Source organism: Coregonus clupeaformis, chromosome 7 (assembly GCF_020615455.1).
Source record: "Coregonus clupeaformis isolate EN_2021a chromosome 7, ASM2061545v1, whole genome shotgun sequence".
NCBI classification, from domain to species: Eukaryota; Metazoa; Chordata; class Actinopteri; order Salmoniformes; family Salmonidae; genus Coregonus; species Coregonus clupeaformis.
The window spans coordinates 67,176,288-67,202,054 of NC_059198.1; the positions used below are offsets into that span (position 1 = coordinate 67,176,288).

General features: G+C 47.1%; 1 pseudogene; it reads left to right on the forward strand.

Moving 5' to 3' along the window:
- LOC123491285 overlaps positions 1-25,767 on the forward strand; it is a 202,868-nt pseudogene that overhangs the window by 49,386 nt on the left and 127,715 nt on the right.

The following is a 25,767-nucleotide window of genomic DNA, read 5'->3' on the forward strand; positions in this document are numbered from 1 at the left end:
GAAGCAGGGTGGGTGACTCGCCACCTGAGATGACAGCTACGCTTGGCGGGGGCGGTAGCGGCAGGCAGCGGGTGGCGGATGACGCCGGGGGTTGCATCATCCTCCCCCCAGCAGCCTCCCTCGCCATGACTGTGACAGCAGCCGCCGGGACGGTAAAGTGCCACTGAACGTGGTCTCCTATGGCAGGAGTATTAAACCGGGGATCCGAGGTATTGCAGGGGGTCCGTGGAAATATATATTTTTAAATTAAGTGGATTTTTCCCCCCAATGTTTTTATGAATATCGCTAGCAACAACAGAATAAATACATTTTAAATTACATACAAAAAGTAGAACAGATGAGAATATCACATTTCTAATGATGTCAACATTATTCTTCAACTCCTAATATTGAGCAAATTACACTCATCGGAGCCAATTACACTCATTGGAGTATCTGACATAGGCTTTGAAAAAGCACCCGCGAATAGGTTACCATTGTGGCAAGTGCCACTGACTGCTGGTAAGCTTTCTTGTTTTGGGCATTCATTTTTGCCAACACATGGCTAACCTTTGTTTAACCAGCTAAACAACTGCTCTTAGCGAAAATGTGTTTAGAGTTACCTTTCTAGCTAATAGGCTATGTTAGAGTTTTTGATTTGATTTGATTTATTAGGATCCCCATTAGCCGACGCCAATTGCGACAGCTAGTCTTACTGGGGTCCGACAAATAAAGTTACATACATTTAAAAACAACATGTAGTGTGCGTGTGTGTGCATCTATCAGTACACATACATGTCAGTACATACACACAACAAGTTTACACACAAGAGTTTACACTTCCTCTTCCAATTATAATGTGGGGAGGTCAAAATAATGAAAAACTATCTACCAAATCTATTCATTTTAAATGTTGATAACTTTTCCTTGCCTTTATCATTAACCGGATGATAAGACAAGACGTGAAAAAATGTATTTCCTAGCGAATGATGGGGGTCCCTGGGTCGCCGGTTGCCTGGGAAGGGGTCCCTGGGCAAGAAAAGGTTGTAGACCCCTGTCCTATGGTAATACGCATGTCATTATTTTACACTGAAACCATCTCACCTTCTCCCAACCAGCCCGGATCCGGATTATCCCTCAGGAGGAGCAATGGAGATACAATGGCGCTAAACTCACTAACAGAGACACAGAGATAGCTATAGGTGGATGAGTGTCAGTCGTATTTGTATTTACCCTCTAGTCAGTATGGAAGAAGTGTGTGAAGTAAAAGGGAATCTGGAGGTTTGCTAACACACAGCTAGAGGACCCCATGATAAGAAGCCAGTAGCCAAGCTGGAGGACAGGACAGTGAGTCAGTCGTTGTGTAGTCTGGTAACATACGGTAAAGGTCGATAGTGTCATGTGTGACCGATGAAACAGATTGACCCGTGGTCTCTAATGCCTTGTCACCCTCCACAGTAGTCGGGCATCTGTCTGCCGTGTGTCACCCTGGGACCCAACATGGCTACTCAGGCTATTAACCTCTAGCACAGGAGGACATGGAACACTGAGGACCCCCTTCCTCCCTCCTCCCTTTTCACTCTGTCACCCACTACTCTACCAGCCTGATACTGGAGCTAGCTAGCTAGCCCAGCTCACCCCTCCACTACTCTACCAGCCTGATACTGGAGCTAGCTAGCTAGCCCAGCTCACCCCTCCACTACTCTACCAGCCTGATACTGGAGCTAGCTAGCTAGCCCAGCTCACCCCTCCACTACTCAACCAGCCTGATACTGGAGCTAGCTAGCCCAGCTCACCCCTCCACTACTCCACCAGTCTGATACTGGAGCTAGCTAGCTAGCCCAGCTCACCCCTCCACTACTCTACCAGCCTGATACTGGAGCTAGCTAGCTAGCCCAGCTCACCCCTCCACTACCCAACCAGCCTGATACTGGAGCTAGCTAGGCTGCCAGCTCACCCCTCCACTACTCAACCAGTCTGATACTGGAGCTAGCTAGCCCAGCTCACCCCTCCACTACTCCATCAGCCTGATACTGGAGCCAGCTAGCTAGCCCAGCTCACCCCTCTACTACTCTACCAGCCTGATACTGGAGCTAGCTAGCCCAGCTCACCCCTCCACTACTCTACCAGCCTGATACTGGAGCTAGCTAGCCCAGCTCACCCCTCCACTACTCCACCAGTCTGATACTGGAGCTAGCTAGCTAGCCCAGCTCACCCCTCCACTACTCTACCAGCCTGATACTGGAGCTAGCTAGCCCAGCTCACCCCTCCACTACCCAACCAGCCTGATACTGGAGCTAGCTAGCCCAGCTCACCCCTCCACTACTCCACCAGCCTGATACTGGAGCTAGCTAGCTAGCCCAGCTCACCCCTCCACTACTCCACCAGTCTGATACTGGAGCTAGCTAGCCCAGCTCACCCCTCCACTACTCCACCAGCCTGATACTGGAGCTAGCTAGCTAGCCCAGCTCACCCCTCCACTACTCTACCAGCCTGATACTGGAGCTAGCTAGCCCAGCTCACCCCTCCACTACTCTACCAGCCTGATACTGGTGCTAGCTAGCTAGCCCAGCTCACCCCTCCACTACTCTACCAGCCAGATACTGGAGCTAGCTAGGCCAGCTCATCTCCACTACTCTACCAGCCTGATACTGGAGCTAGCTAGCCCAGCTCACCCCTCCACTACTCTACCAGCCTGATACTGGAGTTAGCTAGCTAACCCAGCTCACCCCTCCACTGGCTCCTGTGCCCTTCTCCACATGATAACCTCTGAACATCACTAAACATCACTGAACATCACTGAACACAGGACTTTCAGACCTGCCATCACCACCGTGCCCTACCTGGATGGCTGGAGGGGAGACTAAGTGGGACCTTGAATCAAACAACTGTCAGTGTTAACAATGTATGTCACCATCTCCGAATGGGCCATAAAAGCAAATAAATGAGGGCCATTACAGTGGAGATTGTGATTATGATAATGAGAATAATAAAGGCGATCATCATTACGATCATGATGATAATGATAATACTGTGATGATGAATTATAATGAATAAATCCCTAGCCCATTTCCTAAATGGTGGGAGATGTATCACCCAGGGGTCTGCATCCACGGGTTGTTGGAGGGTGGAGAGAGGTCTGTGTGTGTCTATGTGTGTGTGTGTGTGTGTGTGTGTCTGTACGTGCAAGTCTGTCTGCCTTTTTTGTTTCTAGATCTAAAGTTCCTCTCGTCCTTCACAATCTTATTTCCCCTTCTCTCTCTCTCTCTCTCTCTCTCTCTCTCTCTCTCTCTCTCTCTCTCTCTCTCTCCTCTCACTCTCACTCTCTCTCTCACTCTCACTCTCTCTCTCTCTCTCTCTCTCTCTCTCTCTCTCACTCTCTCTCTCTCTCTCTCCATCTGTGTGGGTGTGTGTGCGTGTGTGTGTACTCGGGGGGGGGTCTGTGTATGTGACTCCAGCCAGCCAGTGTAATATGGAGTGTTTGTCATTGCTCATGGAGCACATCGCTGGGGACCTTGGAGTTTACATATCATATTCAAACAGCTTTTTTACCCTCTCTCTCTCGCTAAGCCAGGCCTCGCTCCTTATTGTACCCTCTCTCTCTCTAAACCAGGCCTCGCTCCTTATTGTACCCTCTCTCTCTCTAAACCAGGCCTCGCTCCTTATTGTACCCTCTCTCTCTCTAAACCAGGCCTCGCTCCTTATTGTACCCTCTCTCTCTAAACCAGGCCTCGCTCCTTATTGTACCCTCTCTCTCTCTAAACCAGGCCTCGCTCCTTATTGTTCCCTCTCTCTCTCTAAACCAGGCCTCACTCCTTATTGTACCCTCTCTCTCTCTAAACCAGGCCTCGCTCCTTATTGTACCCTCTCTCTCTCTAAACCAGGCCTCGCTCCTTATTGTTCCCTCTCTCTCTCTAAGCCAGACCTCGCTCCTTATTGTACCATCTCTCTCTCTAAACCAGGCCTCGCTCCTTATTGTACCCTCTCTCTCTCTAAACCAGGCCTCACTCCTTATTGTACCCTCTCTCTCTCTAAACCAGGCCTCGCTCCTTATTGTACCCTCTCTCTCTCTAAACCAGGCCTCGCTCCTTATTGTTCCCTCTCTCTCTCTAAGCCAGACCTCGCTCCTTATTGTACCATCTCTCTCTCTAAACCAGGCCTCGCTCCTTATTGTACCCTCTCTCTCTCTAAACCAGCCCTCGCTCCTTATTGTTCCCTCTCTCGCTCTAAACCAGGCCTCACTCCTTATTGTACCCTCTCTCTCTCTAAGCCAGGCCTCACTCCTTATTGTACCATCTCTCTCTCTAAGCCAGACCTCGCTCCTTATTGTACCCTCTCTCTCTCTAAACCAGGCCTCACTCCTTATTGTTCCCTCTCTCTCTCTAAACCAGGCCTCACTCCTTATTGTACCCTCTCTCTCTCTAAACCAGGCCTCACTCCTTATTGTACCATCTCTCTCTCTAAGCCAGACCTCGCTCCTTATTGTTCCCTCTCTCATTTTCTTTTTCTTTCTCTCTCTCTTTTTTCTCCCTCCTCTCATCAGTTTTTTCATTTATTTCACAACACCAGAAGTGTCTGTAAGATGTCTGGGTTTTAATTTTGGTAAACACATTTAAATGATCCAATTTGTTGTTATGCAGACAGAGTTGGTCCCTAATGATCCTTCCATGGAGAGGATAAATGGTTCTGATGACCAGTGAAGTTTTTTACAGAAAACAAATCTTGTGAAACCATCTTCCTCTGAAACTGGGTCGGTTTGAGTAAACAAGCCAGCAGCCGTGTTGAAATTCATCACTCTTGTCTGAGGGAGAAACAAGTCGGATTTGTCATAGACATCAGACATGTCATTTATATCACAATGTCAGCATTGCATTCGCATAATGATGGAGACAACAACGTAGGAGCTCTGGGCCTCTGCACTCCTACGGCACTGAGCAAACACCACCAATAATGTGTCTCAAGTCTAGATGTGTCAGAAGCGCTAGGATATATATCCATGCCTTTCTGTCAAACCCCTCAATCTTTCTTTCCTGTGGCTCCAGAAGCTAAGTGCAAGAGATTAATAAGCAGATTTGTAATGCATGACCTCAGGTTTTAAACCATAACTCATCAGCTGTTTATCGTATTCTGCTTCTCGCAGGATTTAAAAATAGCTAAGTTAGTTAGCCGGTCCCCCTCTGTCTCTCTTCCCCCTCAACATGTGACCCGAAGGTACAGTAGTAGGAACTAATGAGCTGCTTGTGTCTTTCTGCTGTTTGTTTCGCTCTGGCAGACAGATGACGTGACGCAATCAGAGGTCTCCCTGCAGCTCCAGCTGCAGCTTTCGGACTCCTCGGAGAAGCAGCAGCCCAAGAGGTTACACGTCTCCAACATCCCCTTCCGCTTCCGCGACCCCGACCTGCGGCAAATGTTTGGGGTGAGATCCCTTCCCTCTCCCTAGACTCACTGGGAGAAACCATTCTTTACCCACCCACGCATGTCATGGTACCTGCCTGGAGTGTGTATTGTCTCTCTCTCTCTCTCTCTCTAGAAAGTCCAGACACACATTCATCCTGATCCCTGAACAGGTGTACTCTCTTTTCCCTGGAAGTGTAACTTCTCTGTCTCGCATTTCACACCAGTCCTAAAAATTAACACAACAAAAAAGTATAGAATTATAATGGATCCGAATCGGGAGCATTGCCCAAAAATATAATTTGAATGTTGCACGCTAATTTAGGTCATTATAAGCTACAGGCGTTAATTTTCATCATTATGGAGACGACGTCAAACTGATGATATTAATTACAGGAGAGCCCTGGCTACGGCGTAATAAATTACTGGACAACACGGCTGCTCTCTCTCTCTCTCTCTCTCTCTCTCTCTCTCTCTCTCTCTCTCTCTCTCTCTCTCTCTCTCTCTCTCTCTCTCTCTCTCTCTCTCTCTCTCTCTCTCTCTCTCTCTCTCTCTCTCTCTCTCTCTCTCTCTCTCTCTCTCTCTCTCTCTCTCTCCTTCCTGTGCTGTCTGATTGTTGGGTTTATTGTTTCCAGCTCTGGAGCAGGTCCTGTGGAATCCAAATTGCCTCAGTAATTAGCTTGGAGGCTTTGTGTGCCCGGCCGACGTGTGTGTGCAGTGGCCCTCCAAGCAGCCCTCCCTAACTTTCCGGGCAGTCGATGGCTGGGTCCTGGGATTGATGGTTGTGGGCAGAGCTGGTTGCTGGTTGGGAGAGGAGATAGCATGTCTGTGCTGTATTAACGTGCCTGCTCAGCTCCGGCTCCACCCCTGGTGTGTGTGATCAGTGGTGTGCAGCCCCATCCCTCTGGCTCTAATGGCCGACCTGCCGCCAGGGGCTCAATACACCATTACCGTTACACATGAGCAGAGCCTGCAGACATACAGGCAGGCAGAGGAAAGCGAAAGGGAAAGGTAACGGTGAGATGGTGCATGTGCCAATGGTGGAGCAGTGGAACCCAGCGCAGCGCAGCCGAACCGAGTGCTGCTGCCAAGCCCCCAGGAGCTCCATCTGCTCCCACACGGTGTGAAGAGCCCCTCTCTCCAGCTTTCCAGTGACTTGCACGCTTAGCATGGACCCTCCATCAGCCACCAGCAGAGAGCTAACACAGACGCTAGCTAGCCCCTAAACAAGGAGGGAGGGTCTGAGAGTTACCCTACCCCTCCATAGGGGTTAAGGGTGCAAAGGATGACCCTCTGAGTCACTAATGAGGCGCAGAATGAAAGCCTCATTAAGGCGACTGCCGCGGACCTTAATCAGTGATTAGAAAAGTGTGATATTTGAGAGAGCGGGCGATTAGAGGAGTGAAAGGAAAACACTCAACGCTAGCGCTAGCTCGGGTAGCGCAGCACACCATGCTGTGCTGCTTGAGGGCGTCCTCCTCATTCTGCTCCTGGGTTCTTTAACAGTACTCCTTCTCGGCTGCTTGACAAGGGCATTCAATGAAGAAACATCTCTGGGCAATCAGACCTCTGGCCCCCATGCTTTCACACTGAGCTCCAGTCTATCTCACCAGCCCCTACTCTGCTACTCCCAGACAGTAGCAACACTCTACACTACTACACCATGCTGTATTATGTTAATGATAGCTAGCCTCCTCACAGCATTCAAGTGTTGTAGCCTATCAGAAGCAGGGATACATACGGTACCCTATCCGTGGTTGATAGCTCTGCATTCCAGTTGATCACAGTGTAGAAATGCATTTGCATCTCAGATAGGAAGTGGAGCGAACGAGCGAGGCCTCATAAAAAAGAGTTCACGAGATACAAATATTAACTAGCGCCTATGATTTTTCTAATTTCCTTATTGATATGTTGATTGTTTACTATGGCTGATCTGGGGGTGAGGAAGGAGGTGATGTCAGTCCCCCAGCTCTGTCTCTGTCTCCTGAGACCCCTCCGATTGATGCCATTGTTTATTGGCGGTGGTGCTGATGCAGCTGTTTGCGCTGAGCTGGGGCTGAGCTGGGGCGTGGAGGGGTGTAGGGAGGGAGGATAGTGTGGGAGCGGAGTGGCTGAGATCCCCGGTGCCATGTGGGAAAGATGACTTCCCCAGAAACTAATTAATCGACGCCACAAGCCCATTACTCTTGGTTAAAACAATTAGCATCTGCACATTGCATGGGGAAGCATTGTCATCTCATGCAAAGAGGGGCACCACGCTGGGATGTAAATGCCTCTGTGTGTGATGGAGCCGGGTGCGGTAAAGCGCTACCATTGGAATCAATGGAGCTGAGCGCCATACGAGGCAGATGTGGAGAGGTGGCCTATGTAGAATTGCAATCCCAGATGAACAAGATGTACTTGAGTTTGTGGCCCGTTGCCTGTTGGGAAGGTCATAAATAACTCTGACTTTTTTTCTCAGGCGTTGTGGGGGTCAGCACTTGACCCTTGGGGATGAAGGATGTCATATGTGTTTTGCCAGCCCATAAACCCTGCTTCTCCACCAGACCCACTCCCTTCATCACTCTCCTCACTCTCCTATGGCCGGAGCAGGCAGATAATAGCCGGTTCTTCCTAACCCCTATTAGTGGCTCAGTCAAAATGATCCATCCATTCCCATTGAGCGCCGACCACATGGAAGGCCTATTTCTTCCCTGTTGTGCCCAAATGAAGGCGATGCGGACCGCTTGACAGGGTAATTACTTTTAATGAAATAATACGGCCATTGTAGACAGCAATTAAAAGTGGCTCTCACTCCACTCATTAGGGGGAACTTACGATTGGCTTTCATTCCTCTGTTTTCTAATGATCCGAAGTCGAGCCTGTTAAATCGAAAGGCTTGAGCATGTTAACCCCTTGGGACCATCCCTCGAGTCCTGTTCACTGGGAAAACAACACACTCACACCAACAAAGAGCGAGAAAAGGAGAGGAGGCGAAAGAGAGAGAAAATGGCAGGAACCTGTGTAGATAGAAAGAAAGCCACCTGTTTGTTGGGCAGGCAGAAGCCCTGCTGGTCTATCTCTTCATGTCAAAGCCCAGTTTCAGGGATTTGAGAAAATGAGTTTTCCTCAGGAGCTGCTTCACATCACAACCTTACAAACAACCACCTTGCCATATGTTGATGTAGCTTTTCTCTGTGTGAAATATCTTCTGTTTCTCTAACTCTACTGTGTTTACAATATTTGTTTTAACAGTTGTTTACGTAATTGATTTCATGAAATAGAAATAACACAGATAACACAGTACCTTAATTTTGCATTAAAAATATATATAATTTGATAAGCTCACAATATATATTTGACATCATTGCATAACAATTGTAACATTAAAGGCAAGGCAACAATAACCATTTTCTGACTCTTTTCATAACTTCATCTCTCCTCTCTTGTCTCCTTTCTCACCGCAGCAATTTGGAAAGATTCTAGATGTGGAGATTATCTTTAATGAGCGAGGATCCAAAGTAAGTGAACTAGAACCCCAGCTGCTTCATTACCATGTACTTCTTCTGTTTAGTAATGATGGCATTAGTGCCGTGTGTACATTGGCTCAGACTAGTGCTCTCTAAGCCTGGTCCTGGAGAGCTGGAGAGCTGCGTTCAGGCATTCACTCCTCTCTCTGCTGCCTCTTTGGTTGTTGTTCTAGCTTTGTGCTCAGTTGGGGAATCATTACCCCTGTCAATCAATCAATCTGTGATTGAGCTGTTTCAAAATGCACTTAATCCAGTACTGTAGCTCTCCGGACCAGGAATACAGACCTCTAGTTTTGAGAGTCTAATTGTCAACCCAGATCAAATATCAAGTGCTTTAGCAAAAATAGAACCATCACCGCCAAAACAGGCTCAGTGTCTATACATGTACAGTAGCTCTATACCATGTCCTATATAACATCCTCTGGTGTAAACAGCCCAGTGCTAGTCATCCACTGTTTATTTAAGCATCTGTGCCAAGCTCCAGAGCATTCCATTCATAAATTAGACAGCCTCCTCTAGCTGGGTGTTCAACCATGAATGGGATCGATTCCCACTCCCACCTGGTAGTTTGGGGTCTGTGTAAGGTATGCACCCAGCCCCCATCTGGTAACCTATACTCTGCTCCAACTCAGCCCCCACAGCCAGACAAGATTGAGCACCGGATAAAGCTGCCTCCTCCGCCGTAAGAAGCATTTATTGTTTGTGCCCTACAAAGCCATTACCCATGATGCCTCTCTCCTGCACCCTGCGCGCTATATAATGAACCTAGCAGGCCATTAATAAACAATCTATTTTCTATGAAGCTTTGGCAATTTGTATTCAATATGTTTGTCTCCTTTGAAAAATGGTGGCTCCACTCTCCCTCCGTGTAAGCTAATTATTTGTGCATGATAAAAAAAAAGATAGAGGGGCCAACCATAGTCAGGCGAAATGTCCAAAGGATTAATTTTGCCCTCAATTCCTTTTTGAAATTATTTCTTTATCTCTCTCTCCCCAAGGACAGCTACCGTGTTATTTATGCTCGGAATAGGAGCTCGCAGATCCTTTGTATGCATACAAGATCACAATGCTCTCCATCTCTCACATGTATTATATATCTTCAAGCAATTATCAGCCTGGCCGTGGCTCCCTCTCCCTCCCATCCCTCTATATGTATATATAGAAACTAAAGGACTGGGACTTGTTGGGCCAGCATATCTTAAGGCTGGTGATGGATCTCAGGCCTAGTCTCCCAGTCCCCATAACTCAAGCTGGTGACAAAGGCCTCAGGGGAGGGGGCACGTGGGGGTGGAGGATGGGGGATGGGGAGGAGGGTATTTCGGTGTGCGTTTAAAGGAGATATCCCCATTGTAAAGCCAGTGTTTTTTTCTTCCACCTCCTTAGAGGTAGAATGTGATTTATTAATGTACATATGTTGTTGGTGATATGTATAGCTACCTTTATTACCAACCAATACCTTGATAGTATGGTAAATGCCCCCATCAGATTTTAGACACAGCTAATACAATGATGAATGGTAATATAATGATATGTCTAAGAAAAAGAGCCAACATATGGCTTAATTTGATTGCTACAGAGCATACTTTGGCTATTGTAATGGATTATAAATGGTTGATGATCGAATTAAACTAAATTGCTTGAAGAATTTATGAATATTCCTTCCTTGCTCAACTTCATCTCATTCCAGTGGGGGTTGGGTGTTGTTTTTCCTAAGGATACTGTTGAAGTCTTCACAATAATGATTAGACTATAATGTTGCGTAACAGAGTGTAATGCCTGCGATGCTCAGTGACATTCTCCAGAGGTGGTTTGTGGTGTTTAATTGGGTAAAACAGGCAGGTTTGTTAGTGTTGGTGTGTCTGTGTGTGAGGCTGTGTCATCGTTACCTCTCCTTGAATCTCTCTGTTTGCTGCTCCTGACGTCTCGCTAACAACCACAGAATTAATAACACTGCTTATGTACAACTCTACTTCCTGCTGCTCACCTAGTCCTGTCTTCTCTCTCTTCTTCCCCCTCTCTCCTTCCTCTCTGTGTGTCCCTAATCCCCCTCCTACCCAATATTTTACCCATCCTGTCTACCTTCCTGTCCCTGTCTGTCTTACTGGCCTGGTGACACACGTGGCTCTCTCTTAGGGCTTTGGGTTTGTAACTTTTGAAACGAGCACAGATGCCGACCGTGCACGGGAGAAACTAAACGGTACAATCGTAGAGGGACGCAAAATAGAGGTGCTTTTCCTTATTTCCTGTTTCCTTTCTTCTTCTTCTTCTTCTTCTACCTCCTGCCTGCTGACCTCTCCCTTGCCCCTGCTCTCACCTTTGTCCCACAAGAGAACTGCATATAAGCATGTGCCCGCTGTGTGTGTGTGTGTGTGTGTGTCGTGTGTGTGTGTGTGCGTGTGTGTGTGTGTGCGTGCATGCATGCATAATGGTATGTGTCGGAAGCACTCAGTGGAACCAGAGATCCATACATGTCAAGATGGACGTGCCAGTTGTCCATCATTATGACTGGAGAGGGAATGCATGCTCTCATCATCCCATAAGGACCTCACTGTCATATCTGGATAAAGAAGACCTACCTACCTACCTACCAACACACCCTGTTGACATCAATTGGTCTTGCCTGTTTAAAAAGTAATACTTTTCATGTTGGTCTTGTTTACTATAAATGAAGGCCACTATTCAGTCATTCCCATCAGGTCAAAATGGAGGGAATCTAAGTGGTATGTCTTTTTGTTTTTCTTTTGAATACGTTTGTTTATCCAACCAATTACCTGTGTTGCTTTTGGCTTTTTCTCTTTCATATCCGTAGATAATTGGTGCATGCTTTCCCACTTGCTACAGTAATAGAATCATCTCAAAAGAAAATGTAAATGATGAATACATTCATGTAAAGGTGATTCAAGGCCATTGTCTCCTCTGGCTAATTGAACCTCTCCAGTCCTGTGAACTTCTATGGTCATTTGCATAATTCAGACTGAATTTGTGTGGTATTTCTCTGCCAGTCATTTGGCCTGCCTTTTGGATGGGTATTTTATAACTGTGGCACCATTTTATTTTGGGGGGGAACAGGTGAACAATGCAACAGCAAGAGTGATGACAAACAAAAAAGTGGCCAACCCGTACACAAATGGTAAGATCTGCCTCTTGTCTAAGCTACAACTTTGTTCAGATACTGTAGATGAAGGACAATATTCACGAGTTTGGGGTTCTCTTACTTTGTTTAACCCTGCTTAACCCATACACACTATCTCTCTCTCTCTTCTCTCAATCTCTCTCTCTCTCTGTCTCTCTATCTCTCTCCCCATAGGCTGGAAGCTGAACCCTGTGGTGGGAGCTGTCTATGGTCCTGAACTGTATGCCGGTAGGAGATCCTTCTCTACTCCACTCCTCTAGTCCTGCACCACTCTAGCTTTACTCCACTCCTATAGTCTAGCACCACTCTAGCTCTACTCCACTCCTCTAGTCTAGCACCACTCTAGCTCTACTACACTCCTCTAGTCTAGCACCACTCTAGCTCTACTACACCCCTCTAGTCTAGCACCACTCTCGCTCTACTACACTCCTCTAGTCTAGCACCACTCTAGCTCTACTACACTCCTCTAGTCCTGCACCACTCTAGCTCTACTCTACTCCACTCCTCTAGTCTAGCACCACTCTAGCTCTACTACACTCCTCTAGTATAGCACCACTCTAGCTCTACTACACCCCTCTAGTCTAGCACCACTCTAGCTCTACTACACCCCTCTAGTCTAGCACCACTCTAGCTCTACTACACTCCTCTAGTCTAGCACCACTCTAGCTCTACTACACTCCTCTAGTCCTGCACCACTCTAGCTCTACTCTACTCCACTCCTCTAGTCTAGCACCACTCTAGCTCTACTACACCCCTCTAGTCTAGCACCACTCTAGCTCTACTACACCCCTCTAGTCTAGCACCACTCTAGCTCTACTCCACTCCTCTAGTCTAGCACCACTCTAGCTCTACTACACCCCTCTAGTCTAGCACCACTCTAGCTCTACTACACCCCTCTAGTCTAGCACCACTCTAGCTCTACTACACCCCTCTAGTCTAGCACCACTCTAGCTCTACTACACTCCTCTAGTCTAGCACCACTCTAGCTCTACTACACTCCTCTAGTCTAGCACCACTCTAGCTCTACTCCACTCCTCTAGTCTAGCACCACTCTAGCTCTACTACACCCCTCTAGTCTAGCACCACTCTAGCTCTACTACACCCCTCTAGTCTAGCACCACTCTAGCTCTACTACACTCCTCTAGTCTAGCACCACTCTAGCTCTACTACACCCCTCTAGTCTAGCACCACTCTAGCTCTACTACACCCCTCTAGTCTAGCACCACTCTAGCTCTACTACACCCCTCTAGTCTAGCACCACTCTAGCTCTACTACACTCCTCTAGTCTAGCACCACTCTAGCTCTACTACACCCCTCTAGTCTAGCACCACTCTAGCTCTACTACACTCCTCTAGTCTAGCACCACTCTAGCACTACTACACTCTAGCAGTGCTTCTATCACACAGACCCAATCCACGTCTACCCACTGGTTTTATTAGAACCTGGCTCAGTCTCAACCTGCTTCCAACACAACATTCTCTGTAGATCAAAGTGGATCTGGAATAGAACTGTGGGCCAGATAAGAAGTGGATGATCCAAGCCTCACAGAGAGAGTGGAGGCAACCTGAGCAATTGTTTGTGGGGTGTGCACTGTAAAGCCGAAAAAATGATTTTAAGACCATGCCACCCCAGCAACTGTTATCAGATTGGGGAGGCTGCTGCCGTGGATGGATTTGCCAAGTGCACCAGATTGACTTTTACAGACCTAACCAAATAAGGGAGATTGAGTGAGCGATATTTTTGGCACCTTCCATGTCGAAGGCTGGTATTCCTCATGGTCAGGGTAATGGAGGAATGAGACAAGCTCAGTGGGGTTTTCCCTATCTCTCTCCCTCTACATGCCACTTTTATTGCTGTATGTTATATGAACCCTTTGCATTTTAATGAGGGGGAAATGGTACTATTTCATTTGGAAGAAGTGCTGAGCACATCGCGCCACTTTAACGGCTTTCCTTTCTGCTCATTAGACTAAAATCTGTTCATTCCCCGGACAGGTTTACGGCGAACCTCTAAATAACTGTCCATGACAGAAAGCAGTCATCTATCATTTTCATTTCATCTCCAGACCCTCTCACCCTCCTCCTCAACCCCCTCACCCTCCCCCCAACTCTCCCCCTGTTCCAACACCATCTTCCCTTGACAACTACACCCCCCCACACACACCACCATCCCTTTCCCAATACACACAAACACACTCCTCATGAAATACTCAGATGCATTCAAAATCATGCAGATCCCATACAAATGAATACACACCAAGATATGTTTATATATTCACAACACTCACATTTTTTCATTTATAGATTCACACATTCCTATACACACATATTCTGACCTATGCAGCACACATGCACGTACACACACACACACACACACACACACACAAAACACACACACACACACACAAACACACTCACACAGATACACACACACACAAACACACTAGCCCAAATCATGTAATAAATCAGAGGGAGTGTGGTCCACCATTCCAGGCAGGGGAAGCGGGGGCGATGGTGATTTATTGGCTGCTAATTTTTCAAGTCGTCTTGACATGGCGCTGAAGTTTGCCAAGCCTAAACGACAACATATGCTTGCCAGCTGGGGACATGGGAAACATAAATAAGAGATACATTTCTGTAACAAAAAGCCCTAACTGGGAGCCAACAGGTCTGCCTTTAAACAACAGCTGACCCCGAAAGAAGAAACACATTTTAGTGGTTCCATCCATGGAGGTATTCTTGAATAATCATGGCTACATTTAATATACTTTGGGTGGGAGTGAAATGGGATGTAAAGGTGATTAATCACTGTTTATCAGTCCTCATTTCTGTGCAGGAGATCAGTGAAATTGGGAGCAATAAATCGTGGTGTGGTGACAGCGCACTCCGTCTCCATTCGTCCTGGCGCTACAGGTTTATTGTCCTCAAAACCCATTCAGGAGAATGACGGATGAGAGCTTCACGCAGGCTCCCTGCTCTTAACCTCTTGCAGGGTACACTGGCTCCTCCTACTGATAGGAGGCTGCGTGGCGGTGACTGGGGTAGTGGCGGCACCAGCCCCAGCCCTGTGGTGTGTACCCCCGGACCCATGTCCTCTGCTGCCTCCTGCCTCCTCTCCCCCTGCAACCCAAGACTTCCCTGGAGCCCTCCGTAAGGGAGCTGTGGAGGGGGTCCTGTGAACAGCAGGCGCATTGGGTTCCCACTCAAATGGACTGGGGGGGGTAGGGGGTGGGGGGTAGAGGGTGAGAGATATTAGGGCAGAGACAGATAGCATTGTTTAGTATGGGGGATATTTTGTTGTATTTTCGTCAAAATACATCTCCAGGGAGAAATGTATATTACTATGAAAATATGAATATTATGTAATACCTCAACTCATGATGATGGTAGGATGTATTTCAATGGTGTATTTCCTAGTCTTTTCTATAGCATGGTGTGTCAATTTCAGCACAATTGACAACTACCAAGCCGCTCTGCCTGCCTACACTAACTGAACCAGGGAATCCATTTCAAACAAGACTGTACGAGTCAGAGAGCCACTTCTTCTCTCTCTGCTACTAATTCCTAAGGGGATAGAAGGAGATGAGTAGAGCTCTTGATGTTTTCACTTCCAAAGGTGAAGTTTGGTGTGGACCGTCTGAAAGCCACCAGCTGAGTAAATGACAGAATAGAAAGGCTAATTGTCATATTAATATATCTGGACAGATCCTCTCATTGTTGAGGGGATAATTAAGCTCCAGTGACTTGATTAGATTAAGCTGTTTTGGGTCCCCAGTGCTTGAATTAAGCGCTCATTCCACTGACTTATTTGAGCAGGAAGCATTAAAGAGATCAACAGTGAGAAATTTTTTTCAAGGCTGGCTTTGACCCCATAATTTGCACAGAGCAGGATTAGGAGAGGTTAGGTCCGACTGGCTGGCTGGCTGTGTAAAGGTATTGAGCTCCCCTCAACTTGACACATATGACATATGAGGTGCGGTGTGACCCTGCCGCCCTCCAGCACATTACTCCGATTTTCCCCCAGCCATCCATCCTCTCTCTCAGAAAGGTGTTTGACTTTGGTGGCTAGACCAGTTTTGTGCTCCCAAACGCCGCTGTAGCTGTTGTTGCTTTTCATGGGTTTACCAAAGTGTGACAACAACTTTTGATTTATGGGTTATTATTGAAGCAGTGTAGCCTATCGCCAACTCATTATGAGTTTACATTCACATATATCATAGAACGCATGATTGCAACCCCCCCCACCTAAAAGAAGGAAATTGAAGATTTGGAGCCCTAAAAATGCTAGCGATTTGTACAAGGGAGAAGAAAAAAAACTCCTGAAAATATCAAAGAGGATTGTTTTTGCCATTTAGCAACTGAGCTTATATGTCAGACTCTCCAAAAAAAAAAAGACTAATTTAAATGTCAAGGTCAGCATTATAAATCACCAAAGCGAAAGGACCACCTTGTGAGTCTTACCAGTTTATTGCTGCTGGGTCGGGCAGCAAACAAAGTGCCCTGGCTGCTCGGGGAGGAAATAGGGGAGTTTCCGCCCAAATGACATGCAGGCGTTGAATAGGTGTGGAGCCCCTAATGGAGGGAGATGTTAATGGCGTCAGACATTAAACCTGGCTGTCCGTGTTTTAAAAAGCACCACTAATCTGTCTCCCTGTCAGCAGGGTTGCTGGTGTGTACCGTTCATTAGGACGCTTCCCAATCCCATCCAGCTGCAGGGTTAACACTACATTACACTATACAGCTAGCCGTAATGGCCATTGACCCCCAGACGAAATCCTATACCAGTCTATAGGAGTGGTTCTATACGGGGTATCATATAACTCCATTGCAGACTTACTGTAAAATCACTAGGTGTGATTCCACTGTGTTTAGTTTTGCTCTTGTGAGTCCATTGGAAGATAATTTGATAGTGTTATGAATGTGTTGTATGTGTGATCTCCTGCTCCTCCCTATATACCCTCCTGTTCATACACAGTTACACTCCAGCCTCACTGCAAAAATGAATTCACCCAAATCATGCCAAGGTAATGACTGAATCAGTCCGGGGAGATGAGGGGGCTTTTTGCCCAGGATGAAGAATAATAGAAATGATGGGTTAGCATTGTTGTGATGGAGTGGGGGTGGAGAGGAGAGGGGGAGACTGTGGCGAGAGCAGGAGGAACCTTAAACGCAGGGCCAGGTTAATCATGACGAGACAGAGAGAGAGAGAGAGAGAGGGGGGTTGTATTTTTGCCAGGTTAATCATAGAGAGAGAGAGAGAGAGAGAGAGAGAGAGAGAGAGAGAGAGAGAGAGAGAGAGAGAGAGAGAGGTGTTTGTATGCAGCGCTGCAGTTCGTAATCAGACAGTGACTGGACTGATTGAAGGTTAAGGAGAGATCTGGGGATCTCCCAGCCCAGAGCCTATCCTCAAATTTATAACGCTGACCATGGCACCTCCCCCCAACACCCCCCACCCATCCCCCATCACCATTGGCTGGTAACCGCTGCTGGAGGACAGGTGTGGGACTGTGATAGGCTGAGGGGGGTCACAGATGGGGTGTGGGATGGGGTCAGCCGGAGGTTTGGGTCTCAGTGGTCCCACTGTCCAGCCCATCTGCTCCATGCTCCCCCAGGGCCTGCACATCCAGCATTGCTGCACAGCAACCTTCACCTCCCACCTGTCTCTGTCTGTACTACAACACCACACAACACTGCTCCTTACCTACCTACAACAACCTAGAACAACCTTCCCCCTCCCCCTCAGCTAGCATACTGTTGCCTAAACCAGGTGAACGCCACGGTGTGAAACTAGTGGGATTGCATCCATTACCAGGCTGTGTTTCAAGGCTACCCCTGGGTGGCGAGGGAGGCGGTGGCAGGCGGCGTCAGGAAGGATGCGTACAGCAATATGTGGATCCTTGCTGAGTACGGCACATAGCAGTGACTGGGGAAGGGGAGAGTGCTCGATGAGGCGCACCCAGAAAAGATTACATCTATTGTTTCTTTGTCTTTCCCTAATGTATTCTGTCATAGGAGAAACCACTGCCACATGTCTCTATATAATGTGTTCTGTCAGTAATGTAAGCAATGCCAACATTCCATCTCTCTGAAGTCCTCCTTCCTATGTGTTTTATTCACAGTAACAGGTTTCCCTTACCCGGCCACAGGGGCTACGGTGGCCTATAGGGTGCCCCACTTGCGAGGCCGGGGCGGGCTGTGTACAACACCTTCCGCACAGCACCTCCTCCACCACCTATTCCAGCCTATGGAGCGTGAGTATCTGTGGACCTGTAGTACACTTTACTGACAACATCAACAATGAACCATGCTATTATAACAGTTCTACTCTCAAACGTTTGGTGGCTGCATTTGCAAACAATTGTGTTATTTCATGTGTGTGCATTTGTGCATAAGTGCTATCTGTGTGTGTGTGTGTGTGTGTGTGTGTGTGTGTGTGTGTGTGTGTGTGTGTGTTGCAAAGGATGAATATCAAGGCCATAGGAAGCTATAGAAAGCAGAGATAGTATATTACTGGGCAGGTCTCACTGGACTGTGATGATCTCCTGGTTGATGTGAAGCATTCAGCCTCACACTCCTCTCTTATCAGCACACTGCCTGCCTGGCTGGCTGCCTGCCTGGGTGTCTGGGTGGCAATGGGAGTGTAGGGGAGAGGAGAGGTCTAGCTAACCCTGGGCCTAGCCTGGCTGCCTGGCTATCTGTGATTAGATCAGGGCCTGTCTGTGGCGATGAGTGGAGAGTAGAGGGGAAGAGAGGAGAGGGGAGGAGAGGGCTCCAGTGATGAGGACGGGTCCTAGGACTCTGGGTCCTCTACACCTCCCACCCACTCTGGGGCTCTCCTCTCCTCTCCTCTCCTCTCCTCTCCTCTCCTCTCTCCTCTCCTCTCCTCTCCTCTCCTCTCCTCTCCTCTCCTCTCCTCTCCTCTCTCTCCTCTCCTCTCTCCTCTCCTCTCCTCTCCCCACCTCCTCTCCTCTCCACTCCCTACTTCCTCTCCTGACGTCCCAGTGATTTATATGTTAGCATCATGTGACCGAGCTCCTTCCCTGCTGAGCTCTCTCTTTTCATCCCCCCGTCCCTTTCTCTACCTCCTCCCCTCCACCGTAGCCTCCTGACAACACTGCAGTGACTGGAAATACCTTTTTTTTTTTACCAGAGCAGAAAATTGCATGGGAATTGTGAAATGGATGCATTTCCCCCTAAATATGTCATTCATTATTTGTAGTGCTGCTGCAGCTGCTAAGAGCTGACCCTGTAGACGTGCAGAGCCCACTTCCATCATTCTTGTTTTACGCCATGCAAATGTCTGCTTGACTTGCTCTCATTGGAAATAGGCTAGGATCTAAACATCAGTGTGCCGATCCAATCTGGCTGCATATAAAACCACCCATAACCCAGATTAACTCCCCCATTGCTCTCTCATTTCACAGAGTGGTGTACCAGGATGGCTTCTACGGAGCAGAAATCTATGTAAGTACCGTTGGCTCTTTCTCTCTCTGCGTGCTCAGATGAAACAGAAGTAAAGCAGACAAAAGCAGCCAGCCCTGGAGACTAAAACGCGATCTCTCCAGCCCCCAGCGTTCCCCCTGCCTCTCTGCCAAGCCCGCGTCGATTAGGCCTCTGTCTGCCGTGCCAAGAAACCCGACAACAAAATGTAAAACCCCCTCAGCTCCTCCCTCCTCTCCCTCTCTCTCCTATGATGTCAGACTTTGGCAAACAGACAGACCCCAGCTCAGTGTCCCGTGTCAAGTCGGGTCGTCTCTCCCCTTAAAATGGCTTTTGGAGGTGGCTTGTCTCCGCCCTATATCTGTACCTGTCTGTGTGTTTGTGTGTTTGTGTATGTGCCTGTCTGTGTGTTTGTGTGTTTGTGTGTGCGTGCGATGCGTGTTTGCGAACATACATGCCTGTCTGTCTGTCTCTGTCTGTCTCTGTGTGTCTGGGCGGGGACAGCCCCTCTCTCTGTCTGGCCCAGGGGGCCATCGGGGCCTTAGTGAGCCTGTGTGCCTCCCAGCCATCACGGTGTGAGAGATAAGAGGAGCGGAGGCAGATAAAGGGATTAAGCTTCCCTCTGGGGCTGTCCATGCAGGCAGGGGCCACAGCACACACAGCGTCAGGCCGGCCCCAATGCACGCTGCCCTTGACAGAGAAAAAGGGGACGCTGTGGAGATAATGCTGAAATTACCACGCTGCCCCAGTTTGACAGCAGTCCAAGCGTTTGGGGGGATGTAATTTGTTGTTTGAATCTGTAGGTTTTTTTTCTGTCCTCTGCAATAGGAGATGACAGCAGGCCCAGACAACAGTGCTACTGATTGCCTCTTACTTTCACCCTGTCTGCATATGAGCAAAGGGCCAGTGTCTGGGAACAAAAGTGCTGGACTCCACAATGATATATGGCTCAAACACAGCCCCCATGTCGTAGCACTGTTTGTGAGTGGCTGTTAGCGACACCAGCGGCCGTAGAGTGAACATTGTAGAGGAGAAGTGGCTTAAAGCGGTCATGTCGGCCCTGGGTGTTTGGCTCCAAACCCTTCCCTCCCTCCCTCCCTCCCTTCCCCCTCCCTCCCTCCCTCCCTCCCTCCTCTCCTCACCTCCAGCTAAGCCCTGGGTCTCAGTGCCCTCTGACCAGTCCCGGGGTATCTCGCCCCCATCGCTCAGCTCGTCCAGTCTTTCCCCCTGTGCTTTACTGACATTAGTTTTGGCAGTGGCCACTGCCACGGACACTGAACGGCTTCAGACTGCCTGAGTGCACCCATATTTTCTCCTGTGACAACAACAGCAAGTCCCACAAGCCTCTCTGTCCTCCACTATCATTTAGAAGACAGTAGCCATGTCTGTCACTGTCATGACCTAGTCAAATTCCATTAATTTCAGCAGTCCTGAAGGCACTTGCCATTAAAAGAGCATCCAGGATGATACCACAACATGAGACCCTGCTTCACAGGGAGTATATTAGGAATGGTGTATTCATATTCATACACACTCAGGCACACACGTGACGTGTACACGCATGTACACACAATGGGGCGAGACACAATAACAAATGTGTTGGACTGTTGTGTGCAGGATTTGACAATGTGTGCAAGTGATTTATTGTGGCTGTGTGTTGTTGGGTTCTGTTGCTGTAATAAGACTCCGAGGCCCCCGCCACAGGACCTCCCCGGCCCCTTAGCCATTACTTCCTGCCTCCATGGGCAGGGGGGATGACTCAAACCCAGCGCGGCCCACTGCCCTCTGACCTGATTCCCCAAAGAGCCCTGGCGGTCGTTAGGACGTTCATCTCCACAGTAGTGTTGCTCGTCTTTGGACCCCCCCTCCCCAAGTAAAAAAATAAATGAAAACATGTATCATTAACAACCACCTATTAGTGCTGAGCGATTAACTGAAATCTCGTTTATTTTTATTTTTTTTCTGTGAGCTCAATGCGTTTGCCCAGTTTCTCTATATTGTGCGATGTAGTAGAGAGTTGTAGTTTCCAACAGGCCAATATTTGACGTAGATTATCGCGGAAAACGTGGTAATTAACTACCTACTTGTCTGGTCTGTGTGGGGCGCACTGAGAGGGAGAGAAGATCAGTAAGATGTGCGATCGAGAGTGGATAGAGAGCAAAGTATCTTAAATTTGACGTAATGGACAGTCACTACCATCATGGGACTTTTATTAATTGTTTTATTTTGTGCTGTTACAGCATTCAACCGACATAATATGTAGTGCATTTAATGTTTAAAAAAAGATATATATACGGAAAACCGTGATTATTTTTAATAGTCAAACCGAAACCAAACCGAACTCAAAAGCACTCTCAGCACTATCACCTATATACCCACCATAGGATGTGGAGGATGGAGATTGGCGCTAATAGAAAAACAGTAGGTGAACAGCTTCATTTTTCAGTTGGAGTAATGACTGCTCTCCTCAATCAAGTTTTTAATTCCTTCTCCCACTCAAATTAATACACAGGTCCTGACATCCCAAACACTAAGCCCCAGTTACAGTGCCTTCAGAAAGTATTCATACCCCCTTGACTTATTCCATATTTTGTTGTGTTACAGCGTGAATTCAACATTGATTAAATATATATTTTTCTCACAGATCTACACACAATACCCCATAATGACAAAGTGAAAACATGTTTTTAGAGATATTTGCTAATTTATTGAAAATGAAATATAGAAATATCATTTATATAAGTATTCATAGAATCTTCTTTGGTCTTTCTGGGTAAGTCTCTAAGAGCTTTGCACACCTGGATTGTACAATATTTGCACATAATTACTTTTAAAATGATTCAAGATCTGTCAAGTTGATTGTTGACCATTGCTAGACAGCCATTTTCAAGTCTTGCCATTGATTTTCAAGCTGATTTAAGTCAAAACTGTAACTGGGCCACTCAGGAACATTCAATGTCATCTTGGTAAGCAACTTTTAGGTTATTGTCCTGCTGAAAAGTGAATTTGTCTCCCAGTGTCTGTTGGAAGGATTTTGCCTGTGCTTAGCTCTATTCCGTTTCTTTTTATCTTAAAAAACTCCCTAGTCCTTGCCGATGACAAGCATGCCCATAACATGATGCAGCCACCACTATGCTTGAAAATATGAAGAGTGGTACTCAGTGATGTATTGTGTTGGATTTGCCCCAAACTTAACGCTTTGTATTCAGGACATAAAGTTCATTTCTTTGAAGTTTTACTTTAGTGCCTTGTTGCAAACATGATGCGTGTTTTGGAATATTTTTTATTCTGTACAGGCTTCCTTCTTTTCACTCTGTCAATTAGGTTAGTATTATGGATTAACTACAATGTTGTTGATCCATCCTCAGTTTTCTCCTATTACAGCCATTAAACTCAAACTGTTTTAAAGTCACCATTGGCCTCAGTGGTGAAATCCCTGAGAGGTTACCTTCCTCTCCGGCAACTGAGCTGGAAGGACGCCTGTATCTTTGTAGTGACTGGGTGTATTGATACACCATCCGAAAGTGTAATTAATAACTTCACCATGCTCAAAGGGATATTCAATGTCTGCTTTTTATTTTTACCCAACTACCAATAGGTGCCCTTCTTTGCGGGGCATTGGAAAACCTCCCTGGTCTTTGTGGGATTAATCTGTGTTTGAAATTCACTGCTCGACTGAGGACCTTGCAGATGCTTGTTGTGTGTGGTACAGAGATGAGGTAGTCATTCAAAAATCATGTTAAACACTATTATTTCACACAGGGAGTGAGTCATTTATATTATGTGACTTGTTAAGCACATTTCTACTCCTGAACTTATTTAGGCTTGCCATAACAATGGGGTTGAATACTTATTGACTGACTGACATTTCAGCTTTTCATTTTTAAATAATTTGTAAAAATGTCTGAACTTTCACTTTGGAATTATGGGGTATTGTGTGTAGGCCAGTGAAACAACATCTCAATTTAATCCATTTTTAAATTCAGGCTGTAACACACCAAAATGTGTAAGAACTCAAGAGGTGTGAATACTTTCTGAAGGCACTGTACGTCTTGGTTTGCTCCTGTGCAACATGGTACGTGTAAAGAAAAAAGGGGTCTCTTCACAATGCAGCAGGCCAGTGCTGCTTCCCCATTCTGAATGTGGACTGAATTTGGGGAGCGTTATCCACAACTGTTCTGTTCTGTCTCATGTGGACCCGTGTTGTGAACCTCCTGTCAGCACTGTCCCCAGAGGGAACGCATTGGCTCCCCTCCCCAGTCTCCCAGGGGATCATTCATTCTCCATGCCTCAGCCACCAAATATTGAAACAGCTCCCCTCTGGCTGTATTCTGAGAGTCTTGCACCTTGCGTTGCCTCTGTGCATACTCTTCAATTTAAAGAAATGTGACTTTTTGAATGGTTTCATATGAATACTTGGAAAATGAACAGAATATGCAGTTCTGATATGTTCCCAACAATGGACAATGTTTCAAACTCGATGTTGGATCTTTTAGTAAATGCTATTCTTCTCCTCTTGTTTATATTAGTGATATACATGCTGTTGTGGGGGTTGTCTAACTGTCTGAGTGTTCCAAGGGGGGGTTACGCTGCATACAGATCGCCCAGCCCACCACAGCTGCTGCCTACAGTGACAGTGGTGAGTGCATTCCACGTGCTGCAATAATACATAATATAGAATAACTAATATTACTTGAAAAAGAAAAGACCATTGATATTGTGATGGATTAAATTAGAAGTTGTGACAAGGTCTGACAAATGACTTCAACCTTTCCCCACTCTCCAAAGTATCTCCCACATAGAAGGGTGAAGATAATCTCTCTCTGGAGTTGTGACCCTCCCCTTAGATTGAACTGTCCATTAGGAGATCCACTATAGCCTCAGGCTAAAGCACACAAAAAAAGTAACCTTGTTCGGCGTAAGATGAAAAAAAAACAGAAGATCTATCCCATGCTCTCTCTGCCTTTGATGGGTGAGCGGGTATATCAACTGTATTTATGAATGGCCTGGGGTCTGCAGGAGGAAGGGAGAGAGTGGATGGATGGGGCAGGGACTCTATCACTTCTGACTGATGGTTCGTTCGGGTTCAGGTGTGCTCCCGTTTGAGGAGGCGTGGCTGATTCATTCGGGCCTTCAAAGCCGCTGTCAGACTGGATGTGGGCTGGTTTGGGAATCTAATCTGGGAGGGATTGAGCATGTCACTTGTGAGTAACGTACACCCTGCCTGAGAGCCTGAAGATCATATCGATAATGTAAGATTTATCTGGCCTCGCCGCGCTTCGAATTATGAGCAGCCGTGCTCGGAGGGAAGCAGAAATTGGACAGCGGCTTTTTCCTCTGGGAGTGATTTAATTCCTGTTTCTCTTGCCTATATTTTCCCCCTGAGATTTAATGTAATTCGCCTGAGTTGTTTGTTTTGGTTTGTTTTTGCTTCCCTTGTCTGTTTGTTTATTTTTGAATAAGCGGTCATGCCCATTGGATCAATAGGGGTTTGTCTCAGCAATACCTTATCAGACTTACCAACGGAGCAATCAGCCAATCATGAGTAAGGAGGTCACAGGGATCATAAGAGGCTTGCCAAATCTCCGTAAAATATGAAACATTCATTTTCCAAAAGCTTGTGCCCACAGGCCTGCTTTGTATTACAGAGGCCCTGCCAGGGGGTCAATCGTAGTGAAGCCGCGTGATGTAAGTTCTGAGGGGCCGTTTGACCCCGAGGTGGTTAGCAATGCCACTCTGGTGAGAGCCCATTTTGTAGATAGATTAGCCTTAGTGGGCCTCTGGGGTTTGGGTGCTCACAGTAGATAAGAGTATCACAGAGACCACCTCTGACCATGTCATGGTAGAGCCCATCCTCTCCCATCTTCTCCCCAGGAGCCTTCTCATCCAGCCTCCTTACCCCCTCCACGTCCTGCTCACTGACCTTGGGTGTTGGACTCAAACGGGACACCATATTTAGATCTTATATAACTTATATAATGTCCTCCTCGCCCCGCTCAAGCCAGTGTAGGCTGTATGTCTTGTCTCCTTGAGGAAAATGACATTTCTCCCTCTCGTCTCTTGGTTTTTATTCCTAGTTGATTTGATGCCCTCAGTCCTTGGCTGGGAGTGCCTTATCTGCTCCCACAGACCCTCATTTGCAAGCGAGCATTGAAGAAAAAAAAAGTCAATAGAGGAATATGTGAAGTCGAGTAAATAAATAAATAAGGCGCACATCTTGTCCTGTCTCAGAAGGAAATTGGAAGGATTAGTTCCAAACCAGCAACAATGAAAAGACAGGGTGTGAGCCCACTGTTCAGCTTGGGTAAACAAC